We start from the raw sequence: 10700 nt of genomic DNA, 5'->3' as shown, positions 1-10700 counted from the left end.
CACGTATTGATAGGAGAAAGATGAGGAGGCGGAGGAAGAGGACGAGAAGAAGAAATGGAAGAGAAGAAGTATAAAGAGATGCAAAAGTAGTGACATAGAAGAAGGAAGAGGAGAAGAATCAAGAAGAGAGTGAAAACAAGACAAAAAAAGGAAAGAATGAGGAGAAACAAAAGAACAAATCCGTGAAAAATACAGGAAAACAAGAGAAAACACAAAAAAAGTAGAGCAAGGATAACAAAAAATTCTGAGAGACGAGAAAGAACAAGATATAAATTGAAAATAAAAAAAAGTAGAAAGTACCTGGTTACTGCTTTCAATCCGGGGTGGGGTGCGGGGCTAGCCAGGTGCCACAGTAATTAGACAGGTAAATACTACGAGACGAACATAAATCGACAGGTATTTCTCCGGATGAAGTAAGTGATTAGGCAGGCGGGTAATTACAGGTAAATAATTAGATGACGAAGTATTTAAAGAGAAGTAGCGAGCCAGTCAGGCAGCCAGGCAAACGACAGGTAATTGGACAGCACATAAACAAAGCTAAACAATCGTTAGTAATTAAACATCCAAGCAATTATCAGTCAGGGGAAAAAAACTCATTAAACATGAAGGATATTCACGAACATCAGGTTTACACACACACACACACACACACACACACACACACACACACACACACACACACACACAGTGGAGTAAGACACGCACAACCTGGCACTCAATGACACCTTTATGACTTCCAAACATGATGAAAAATGGAACTGGATAAAAAGAGAAATAGAAGAAATAAAAGGGAAAGGAGGAGAGTTACAGAGAAGATGACATTGAGTAAAGGAGGGAATGACGTGAGGTAGGAATAATGAGTAACACAGACCGAAGAGTTATATGTGTTTTAGATAAGGAAGAGGGAATGTGAAAGTGGTGAAGGAAGATGAAGATGAAATGAATGAAGGAAGGAAAAGAAAGAGAGGATAAAACAATGAGGGGGAATGGATGAAAAGGAAGTTTTATTTAGGAGGGGGGAGGGAGGAGAATATTCCGAAAGAGTATAATGGAGAAAGCGAATTTGCATGTCACTTAAAGTCAGACATTATCACGCGAAGGGTCATAGTCACTGGGATAACTATGTGGTCTCTCTCTCTCTCTCTCTCTCTCTCTCTCTCTCTCTCTCTCTCTCTCTCTCTCTCTCTCTCTCTCTCGAAAATGAAGAACTTGTTATTATACAGAATTTTCTCCTCTCTCTCTCAATATATATTTTTACTCTCACTGACCTTCTTCTCCATCAATATTCTTTTAACTATTCATATAATCTTCCACATATTCTACCTCATTATTGAAAGAAGGATACTAATGAACGATGAGGTAATGAAGAATATTCCCCTTGATAGGATTTGCAATGAAGACTCTCTGCAGCCACCGCCATGTGAAAATTGCATAGCGAAAATTAATTTGTGAAAATATAAAAGAAAATCGTACCTCAAAAAAATGAGATATCGATCCTAACGAACACAAAAAGCATGAAATGAATGCAAAATAATAAGACATACCAGAAAAAATATATATATACAATGCAAATAATAACAAGAATTTCACCTATCTCTCCATAAAATCATACGAAAAATTAGAAAAAGTATAATTCCCTTTTCAGAATTTCTACGTGTGAGCTTTTATAACCACCACCACCACCACCACCACCACCACCACCGCTGCCGCCACGGACCACAACAAGGGAGAAATGTCAGAGAAATGTTAACACGCTCTTCTAGTGAGCCTCTAACTCCACTGGGACGACCACACTTAATTATATTCCAGACTAAAGGTTACATCAGCTCAGCATAACACCTTCTCTACTTCATCCACTTCCTTCCTTCTCTCCCTCCACAATTTCTTTTCTTCCATTACTTTATTCCCTTTTCTTTCATCATTATATATAGCTTTCCCTTCTTCTTTTCTTTTCCTTTCTTTACTTATTTTCTTGTATTTCATCATCAGCCCCAGTATCATGTCATCTCTCTCTCTCTCTCTCTCTCTCTCTCTCTCTCTCTCTCTCTCTCTCTCTCTCTCTCTCTCTCTCTCTCTCTCTCTCTCTCTCTCTCTCTCTCTCTCTTCTCTCTCTCTCTTCTCTCTTCATATCTTTCCATCTTTCCTTCCTTTATCAGTTCAGTGTAACGATTCTCTCTCTCTTACCTTCCTCTTTTATATATTCGTTTATTTCACTTTCTCTCTCTCTCTCTCTCTCTCTCTCTCTCTCTCTCTCTCTCTCTCTCTCTCTCTCTCTCTCTAAAGAAATAGAAACAAATAGCATTCTCACATATCAACTATATCCACAGGCCATACAATTGATTAAACGGGTTCTCAAGAGTGTTTCTCCTATCAATAATGTAGAAATTTTGTTAATCTATCACTAGAATCATAAGGATACCATTAAAACCCGTGTCACCTCAACTAGAGCCCTCTCAAAGTACAGAGAGAAGTGTTTTAGAATATGGCCCTAAGTGGCAAGTGGTCAGAGTGCCAGGGAGAGTGCCACATTGTTCCAGTGGATGCCAAGGACTGGATTACAGAAGCCATTGGAGAGTGCCAGGAAGCTACAGTGGGGTGCCAAGGCGTAAGGAATGTGCAGCGAGGGAGAGCGGGAGTGCCTTGATGTTGGTAAAGGGAGACAGGAACGACTGGGAATGTGCAAGGCAGTCTCAGGAAATTACTACTATTATGGAATCCTGGAAGGTCACACGATAGACTTTTTGGAATGATAAGGAAAGAAAGTTATGGGAATTATAGAGAAAAGTTTTAAGCTCACGGAATGAGATTGGTAAGACTCTAAGGAAATTAGCATAATGCAGTATTTTTGTATGCTAAAAGAAGGAAAACTGTCCGAAAAATAAAAAGATTGTTTTAAAGAAATTACAAGATCGTGTTACGATATATACAGCATAACGAAGACAAAATAAACAGCCTAGAAAGTGTGATATGTAATAAATCAGCGTCTAAAAGAACATTTTCAAGACATTTGTCCTAGACTTTTGGCTAACTCTACTAATCTTTTAGGGAACTGGCAATAAAGAAGGTCATCTTTATTTTGTGTTGCCCTTGGCCAGCTTCCCCTCTTCCATAAGAAAAAAAATATCAGGTTAGCATATAAAGACAAACAAACCGAGACAAAAAAAATACAAACATATCATGCTAGAATACACACAATCAGGTAATGCCTATCTCACACGCTTAGAGAGACAATGCCAGATAAATGAAATGCAAACAGACAGACATAGAAAAAAGAAAATTCAGATTTCCCCAAAACACACGAAACATCAGACAGACAACATGCGATAAAAGAAAAGAAAGCATGCAGACTATAAAACAATAACAGAAAATAAGAAAAAGAGAAAATAAATATTCATAGAAACCCATAACGCATATAAGCATTAGAAAAAATAATAAAAGTAAAAAAAAAGAATATTCTAAGAGAGACAGATGGCAACAAAGACAGTTACGGGTACTGTGCTATTGAACTGCCGTGATACTGACCAGCCCTGTTGGACTCCAGAGGAGCAAAGGCGACGTGCGGTGGGTCTTCGTGTTACAAGACCGTGAATACATTACCAGATTACCGACTCAGTTCGTGAAATCTGCCGGGACACACACTGACTTCATATTTGCCAGAATTGTGGGATAAATCTGGCTGGTGACTTTTCTTTTCTTTTCTTTTCTTTTATATTTCTTTTCCTTTGTGTCAGCCTCTTTTTTTCTTTCGTTTTTTTAATTCTCTTCCGTCTTGTTTTATGTCTTAATCTTCTGTTACTGCCTTGACGTGCCATTTCAGTCTCTCTCTCTCTCTCTCTCTCTCTCTCTCTCTCTCTCTCTCTCTCTCTCTCTCTCTCTCTCTCTGTTTTACCGCAGATTTTCAAGACAGTTTTATTAAGGTAAATAAAAGTCTTAACTACAAAGGAAAACAGATAAGCAAAATAATAAAGCAATCTTACTAGCACACACACACACACACACACACACAGAAGGCAGGAAGCAACACACACGAATAGAAAATACAGACTTCAGAATGAGAGAGAGAGAGAGAGAGAGAGAGAGAGAGAGAGAGAGAGAGAGAGAGAGAGAGAGAGAGAGAGAGTCACATTCCTTCATCACCTTCTCATATATACTCCAGGGGCCAATAGTTCTCTCCCAGGCGGCGACATTTATTCCCTGCCCTGATGCAAGGTGGACGTGAGGGAGCGGGGAGGGAGAGGGGTGGGAGAGGAGTGGGAGAGGAAGAGAGAATGCAGGGGTAAGGGGAGATACCGGGAGGATGGGGAGTGGTGAAGATGTGAGACAGTGGGGAGGGGAGGTGACGGTTGCAAGGAGTGGCTGGAGGGGGAGTTAGTGGGGGAGGGGGTGGGGAGTAAGGTAAGGGGATGAAGTGGGTTGACAAGTGGGGAGGGGCAATGTGGGGAGGGGGAGGATTATTGAGGTTAAGGGGATGACAACTCCATAAGTATTGAAAATGAATGTGTCTAGCAGCATGTTGTTAAGTTGTTAATATGACGGTTATTATTATTATTGAGGGATGTGAGGGAATGCTTGGGTGTATGTGTGTATGTATGTATGTATCTATGTATGTGGGTATGTGTGTATGTATGTACGTATGCAGGTATGAAGATGTTATGTCTGGGTTACCTGACATTAAAGGGCAATATCAAGGTTACTCGTGCATAGAGAGAAATATATAGCTAGATAGATAAATAGTTGTTTTCATCATTATTTCTTGCCATTGCCATAATTATCTGCATTAATACTGTTGATGATTTAGGATTATTCACTATATTGTTTACTACCACCAATAACCCCTTCGGTACCAAGACGCGCTTTAATATTCATTCTGCTTACTATTTGATGATTATATACCGTTTCAGAACCAATGCGGGGATTAGAATATTGAAGACGCTAACCATTAACCTTCTGATCTCCATAGACCCTTCCTAATGTCAACAAAATCGTTCAACCACACTCAAAAACTCAAGGTAAAAAATGCGTGCCAATATTGAAGAGGTTAACACCACCGTCACTCTAAAAGCAACAACAATAACTACTACTAATACTACCACCACCACTACTACCACCACTACCACCATTCTAGAGCCAGGCAAGTTCACAGTACCTGTCTCCGTGTTGCCGGGGCGTCCTAGCAGGAAAAGGACGAAGAAACAGGACGGCGGAAAGAAAAGGAAACACGTATTAAAAATGTGATTCCTAATGCTAATACTAATGTTGAAATGAATGTCTCTACTATTATCAACGCTCTTGCTAAGTAATACACCTGCTTTTACCACTTCCCATCTCGTTGGTACTATGTTATTATTCGTACTGTTATATATCATCGTTATTGTTGTTGTAGTTGTTGCAGTTCTTGTAGTATTTATATTTGCATTAGTAGTAGTAGTAGTAGTAGTAGTAGTAGTAGTAGTAGTAGTAGTAGTAGTAGTAGTAGTAGTAGTAGTAGTAGTAGTAGTAATGGTAGTTATAGTGGTAGTGGCAGTGGTAGTAGCAGTAGTAGTAGTAGTAGTTGTTGTAGTAATAGCAGAAATGATAGCGGTAGTGTTAGTGGTGGTTGTTGTCGTCATCGTCAACAATACATATGATTAACATTTTTATTTTGCTGCTATCACCATTATTCTTATTACTATCTATATTATTATTGCTGACTTTTTTCATGCATCCTACATCTTTTGCACCACCATTAAGTTATAACAGTTTTCTTCCCACCCCCAGCAACCACCACCACCACAACCACCACCATCACCACCCTCGCAGCCACCTGTCTCCAGCGCGTCAAATCAGGATACGGTAATAAGCATCTTCTCGAGGAAGTCACGTTGTGTCTCGCATTTAACAGAAAGGACTTATTGCCTTAACTATTACAGCTCAGAATACAAGGAGGAAACTGTGTGTAAATTTATCAAATAATTACACTGTACTTCATTTGCTGAGATGGTGGTGATGGTGGTGGTGGAAATAATGACAATGGTGGTGGTGATGATGTGAAGGGATAGAAGTAGGAGGAAATAGAAAACACTAACAAAGAAAGTAACAAACAGACAAAAGCAATACCAACACCACCATCACCACCACCATCACCACCACCACCACCAAAGACCAGCAACAACAACAACAGCACATCACACAATTTCAATATCACAAAACCATTTTCATTCGTATCTCCCTTTCTTCCCTGCTATCAATTCCACATCAGCAACTTCTCAAAACCAACACTAATTCCCACCTCATCAGAATCATCACGTCACCAGATCTTCAAAGGTCACCACGGCAGCGCTCGCCAGACAACACAAAACATCACAAGGGAGGGACAAAATTGATATGAGATATTTATAACATGGAAACCTTCCCTAAGTAACCGAACCCATATTTTTCTTTCCCGCTTTCTCCCTCCTTTTTTATGAAGAGAGGGAGAAGCTATTGTTAGTAGGAAGAAATCGTTCGTCAGCAGTAAGGAAGAAGGGGGAGGAAGAGGAGGACTAGGGAGAGGAGGAAAGAGCCACCGCTGTCGCCTTCTATTCCTCATTAGGTTTCCCAGGAAGCCTCACCTGCCTCGCCTTGACGCGATGTACAAACGTCAAATCACGAAGGTGTGTTGTGATCTAGATATACGGACGCCGGACAACGCTCTGACGCTCCTGGACGCCCATTACGTAGCTCAGGCGTGTCACCCTCTACTGTGTGTGTGTGTGTGTGTGTGTGTGTGTGTGTGTGTGTGTGTGTGTGTGTGTGTGTCGCAGAATATTTCGCAGGTCCTGTTTTATTATGGAATACTTGACATTTGGTGGTAATCTAATATCCTTTCCTCATCATCTCTTTTCTCTTTCGTAATGTCATCGGTATCACTACGTTTCCATCGAGTTGACATCTCTACTAACTGCAATGAGTGGGGAGAGAATGAGGCAATTTTTATAAACAGCAATCAGTACGACAAACATTATCATTCACGTTTAATTTGTAGCACCTGCACACACACCAACAAAATTGTAAATATATCGTGTCATTTTTGTACTGCAATTATCAGCAGAATAAACGGACTCTCCTACTCATATCAAATGTTGCAATGCACGAAACTTGTCACTGGCGATAAAGAATGATGAGAAACTGGTGAATGACAATGAAGAGAAACGAAAAAATAGTGAATATCCGCACAGAGAGATGAAAAACTAGTGAATAATGATACAGAAAACTGGTGAATGTCGAAGGAAAGTGCCATGGTGAAAACTAGGGAACATCGAAAAGTGTTAAGATTTGGTGAATATTGATGAAAACGTATTAAAATTATTGACTATTGATAAAAAGTGATGAAAAACAACCCAGTCTGGTAACGGTACTTCTTCGTCTGCGCCTCCTTCGTCTCAGGTATGGACGGGTCCCTCGTTAACAGGTGAGGGCTATCGTGCGGCATCTCCGGAGCCTTGTGTGGCCTTCCTCCCAGCGACTCGTGACCAAACACCTCCTCCTCCTCCTCTTGTGTGTGTCCTCCCTGGCATTCATAGTCTCCCACACAGGTCCTCTTTCTCTTCTTTCTCTTCTTACACGTGTCCTTTCCCACTCTCCTTGTTAGCCTATATCTTCCCACATACAAATTGTTTCTTGCATTCCTCTACTCTTTGTATGCCTTGATACTGCTCATCCTCCTACTTTTGTTCCTTCTCTTCCTCCTCCTCCTTCTTCATGGTATCATATCTACACTCACGCCATTGATCATACAGAATCTTCTTGATCACCACTCCACTTTGTCTTGTTTCTCTCTTCCCTGTAAGGTCTTACCCTTCACCTTCCCAATTGCAGCTAAGGTTACGTATCTTCCTCCCTCACCTGAACTTCCCTATAGAGTCAGTTGCTCTCCTGCACCTGAACAAAACCTTACTCTCCTGAAACTCATTTACTGCTACACCTGATCCTCTTTGGGCTTCTATGTATATTCTTGCCACAAAAGGTGCCTCCATGATATACTCGATCAATATCATTCCCTTCCTGAGAGTATTTCCCAGTTTATATAAAGTACTAATGTAATCTAAAGCACCTAAAGTTGTCCTAACCTAACCTTAATATAATTTAATGTACTAATGACATCTTACCTATTCAATCCCCAACCTAACCTCACCTAAGCTAACAACGTACTTATTCAACCTAATCTAACGTAATCTAACGAGCACAAACTTAACTTACCAGGAGATAACTATTTCTTGGAGAGGAAAAGAAAATCATCAGGCTAAAATGTTTGTGGCGAAAATTTACGTGGAAGAGATATGCATTCTTGTTTTCCTCCTCCTCCTCCTCCTCCTCCTTCCCACATATATCCACACATCCAGACAGCCTAAACTCACACCCGACTGGCGACACCTTCCTCCCTCCATGAACCGGTGTCTCGCGATCTTTATGGATGCTTCGAACCCTCTTCCCTTGGTTTTACGTGGAGGAGGAGGAGGAGGAGGAGGAGAAGGAGGAGGAGGGAGGAGGGGTGGGGGAAGATGGAGAGAAGAAGGAGGAGGAGGAGGAGGAGGAGAGGGTGTAATCGATACCTTTTATTGTGTTGCGAGTCTCGTTCTCAGATTCTTGTTACGGTGTTGGTGAGGGTTCAGGTAGGATAATATTTCTACGCCATGGTGCTTTTTCTTCTTCTTCTTCTTCTTCTTCTTCTTCTTCTTCTTCTTCTTCTTCTTCTTCTTCTTCTTCTTCTTCTTCTTCTTCTTCTTCTTCTTTCGTTTCTTGTTTATTTTTTTCTCACTTTTTTGTCTTTCTTTCTTTCTTCTTTTGTTGTTGATTTTAGTGTGCTTGATTTGCATTTGTTTTGGGTTGTTTAGGTGTTTTTACTTTTTTTATTCTTCCTTTCTTCCTTTTACGAATTATCCCTTTCACTATTTCTTTCCTTATTTTCTTTCCATATTCTAGTTTCTTTTATAAACGTTGTACTCCTTCACCTTTTCTGATCGTTCTCTTTTATGGCCTTATTTTACTCCTCCTCCTCTTCCTCCTCCTCCTCCTCCTTTTCATTCTCCTCTTCCTCCTCCTTCTTCTCTTCTTTCTCAATCTATTATACCCTGTTCTCCCACACGTACATTACCAGTAACAGTACACACTTCAGAAAATACCCTCGTTGTAGACTAATAGGTCCCTTCTGCTTATATGAAGTACTAAATAATCTTCTCTTTCTCTTTTTTTCTTCTTTTCTCTTATACCTCCGCCTCCTCCTCCTCCTCCTCCTCCTCCTCCTCCTCCTCCTCCTCCTCCTCCTCCTCCTCCTCCTCCTTGTCATCATCCTTTTCTGTCTTGTATCGTGTGTGTGTTCGAGCTTGATCCTTAAAAGTGTGTGTGTGTGTGTGTGTGTGTGTGTGTGTGTGTGTGTGTGTGTGTGTGTGTGTGTGTGTGTGTGTGTGTGTGTGTGTGTGTGTGTGTGTGTGTATTAAATATTAAAATCGAGAAAGATTCTGAAAATACACAATTAAAATTTAAACAAAATTAATACACTCGCTGACAACGCAACGTAAAAAAAAAATAAATAGAATGTATATATTAAAGAATCAAATACTCATGAAAAATACAAAGCAAATCTTATTTAAAAAAAATCTTGACCTTTAAGAAGAATGAAGAAAGCAGACGTTAAAAAAAAAAAAAAATCAAACCTTTACACGCATCAGAAACAAACCGAAAAAGAAAAAATAGCAAATGTTGTATCGACGCCAAATCAATTAATGGAAAACTTCTCCTGTTATGGCAAACTTTAATAAAAATACACCCAATGAAACTCCTGCAGTCTGTGACCCGTGACCTGCTTCCCCTCCCTGCTGCTGACCTTCCCTATCTTCCTCATTGCTTTCCCTCCTTCTCGATGACCTCTTACTTCCCTACTCCCTTCTTCCTTCCTTACTTTTCCCTCACCCTTCCTGACCGGCCTTACCTCCTTTTTTTCCCCTTCCTCCTCATGATCTTCTCTACCTCCAGCTTACATTCCTTCTCATATCTTTCCCTGCATCCTTATTTTCTCTCCATCCTCATGATCTCTTTCTTTCCTACCTTTTCTTCTTTACTCATCCTTCTCTCCCTCAATAACTCCCTGTGATTTCTTCCTTTCCGTCTTCCAGGCTTTCTCCTCCTTCCTCCGTCTCCTTTCCTCCCTTCTCTCCCTCCATGTGACCTCTCCCTTCCATTGTTGGCTCGTCCTCCCTCTCCTTCCCTTCCTCCTTCTCATCCCTTTTCTGTGTCTGACCTTTCCTTTTACCTCCTTCCTTTTGTCTTGCGTTCTTTATGCCCTTTGTGTGTGTGTGTGTGTGTGTGTGTGTGTGTGTGTGTGTGTGTGTGTGTGTGTAATTCACCTCAGTCGCCTGCTGGTCACCCAGTCTTCCCCATTACGGAGCGAGCTCAGAGCTCATAGACCGATCTTCGGGTAGGACTGAGACCACAACACACTCCATACACCGGGAAAGCGAGGCCACAACCCCTCGAGTTATATCCCGTACTTATTTACTGCTAGGTGAACAAGTGCCACACATTAAGAGGCTTGCCCATTTGCCTCGCCGCGCCGGGACTCGAACCTGGGCCTCTCGATTGTGAGTCGAGCGTGCTAACCACTACACTACGCGGTGCGTGTGTGTGTGTGTGTGTGTCGAAGACTATTTTATTATCTAATACTGAAAATAACTAATATGAAAAAG

The sequence above is a fragment of the Portunus trituberculatus genome, chromosome 31, assembly GCF_017591435.1.
Source record: "Portunus trituberculatus isolate SZX2019 chromosome 31, ASM1759143v1, whole genome shotgun sequence".
Classification (NCBI taxonomy): domain Eukaryota; kingdom Metazoa; phylum Arthropoda; class Malacostraca; order Decapoda; family Portunidae; genus Portunus; species Portunus trituberculatus.
This window is presented reverse-complemented; position numbering follows the sequence as displayed.